Genomic DNA, 2,390 nt, shown 5'->3' with positions numbered 1-2,390 from the left:
TACATGGAATTTAACTTGGCGCCAATTGTTGATATCAAATCTTTTATATAAATGATACATATCATTAGTTCTACTAAACAGCAAACGTGATTAGTTATCAAATTCACGGCCGATTAAGTAATTGGCGTTGGTGAAACTGGCCCAAATGGTGATTCTTTATGAGAAGCACCATTTGGGCCAGTTTCACGAACGCTTAGCGCTTTTTTTACCTTTTTTTTAAAAAGGTAAGTTTGTATATAATTTTAAAGGGAAATGTAAGGTAAATGTAACGTAAATGTAAGGTAAATGTAAGGTAAACGTAACGTAAATGTAAGGTAAATGTAAGGGAAATGTAAGGTAAATGTAAGGTAAATGTAAGGGAAATGTAACGTAAATGTAAGGGAAATGTAAGGTAAATGTAACGTAAATGTAAGGGAAATGTAAGGGAAATGTAACGTAAATGTACGGTAAATGTAATGTAAATGTAACGTAAATGTAAGGTAAATGTAAGGGAAATGTAACGTAAATGTAAGGTAAATGTAAGGTAAATGTAAGGTAAATGTAACGTAAATGTAACGTATAAATATAACAATAGACGTTTCGACTCACAGAGTCTTCCTCAATATAATTAAATAAACCTACCTATTTCGCTTAACAATATTGCAAATCGAGAATAATTTTTCCATGTCAGATATAATTATTGATGGTGAACCAAGTCAATTCTTAAATCGATGTCCATAATTAAAAGTTACAAAACTCAATTCTCGTTTGACGGCGAGAATTTTGTTTAGTGTAAGATATCTCCCATAGTGTAAGACTAATATCAAGATTACTTTATATTAATAGTGTAATACGATTTTTTCCAGATTTTCAATATATAATAACGCTTTTCTTTAGTTACAAAGTGATAATAACGAAAACGTCATGACATTTCAAGTAATATCCCCAAAGCGCAGGGACACATCAGTAATAATTTCGAATTATATTGTAGGCTGTTTGGAGTATAACATTGGAAGATTCAGATGTGCTTTAGATATCACTTCATCGTTAACAAACATCTCTTTAGATTTGGCGATTTCAGGCATAGAGAGAAGAGGGGAACACATTAAGGAATCTACTTCCTTATCGAAATCTGAATTTTTAAAAGCAATAGAATTTGTTCTAATCTCTACTTATTTTATTTTCAACAACACAATATATAAACAGACATATGGCACTCCAATGGATTCCCCTCTTTCACCAATTATTGCAAATATTGTTATGCAAGACTTAAAAAATAGCATATTAAGCACGTTAGAGTTACCAATATAATTTAGATATGTGGACGATGTATTACTTGTCATTCCTAGGGATAAAATAGAAAATACTCTTACAAAATTTAACACATATCATCAAAGACTTAAATTTACAATTGAGATTGAGGAAAATTGTCTTAATTTTTTGGACATCTCATATTAATAAGATTTACAAATAAAATTATTATAAATTGGTTCCATAAAGATACTTTTTCTGGACATTATATTTAATATTTTTCGTGCCATCCAAACAATGCCAAAAAGTAGGAACTATTTATAATTTAATTGATCATACTATTTTATTATCTCATCCATCCTTTTATGAGGGTAATATTTCAAAATGCATAAATTTGTTGATGGCTAATGGTTTCCCTGTGTTAATCTCATTTTTGACATGATTAATAAAAGGATAAAAAATCTTTAGATTAATAAATCTAAATTTTTTAATTATGGTAAAAAAACAGATGATAATCGTAATATTGCAAAAAAAGATCATATAGTAATTTCTTATGTAAAGAATTTTCGAAATTAATTACATCGTTATTTGATAAATTAACAACTATTTTCGGGTTTAGATTGATAAACAATCTGAACAAAATTATTAAAGTACACAAAGATATTACGGTATCATCTCGAAAAAATCATGTAGTGTATAAAATTTATTGTAAGAACTGCGATGCATTATACGTAGAACAATCAAAGAGATAATTACAAATAAGAGTTAAGGAACATATGAACAATATAAAATTGGATTCGTCGAAACATTCAGTAATATTAAAATACATATTAGAACATAATCACTCTTTCGATTGGGAGAACACAAAAATTTTAGATATTGAATATAACTATCATAAAAGATTAATAATAGAAATAATCAAATAACAAAAAAACGATATTAATTGCATTAAAGACACTGAGTTGCTCAATGCCTTATATTTTGACATTTTAAAGAAAATTTCTTAAAAGATAGATTGTTTGAACGAATGAAATGTAAGTCCAATAGAAACAACAAATAGAATACTTTGTGTTCTCCCACCAATCATTATTGAATGTATATCAGGGTTGTTATGTTTTAAACAAAACGTTTAAAACGGCTTGTTTAAAACATGTTTAAAA

Source organism: Trachymyrmex cornetzi, unplaced genomic scaffold (genome assembly GCF_001594075.2).
Source record: "Trachymyrmex cornetzi isolate Tcor2-1 unplaced genomic scaffold, Tcor1.1 scaffold354, whole genome shotgun sequence".
Classification (NCBI taxonomy): domain Eukaryota; kingdom Metazoa; phylum Arthropoda; class Insecta; order Hymenoptera; family Formicidae; genus Trachymyrmex; species Trachymyrmex cornetzi.
The sequence above is the reverse complement of the archived record's forward strand: the minus strand, read 5'-3'. Positions refer to the sequence as shown.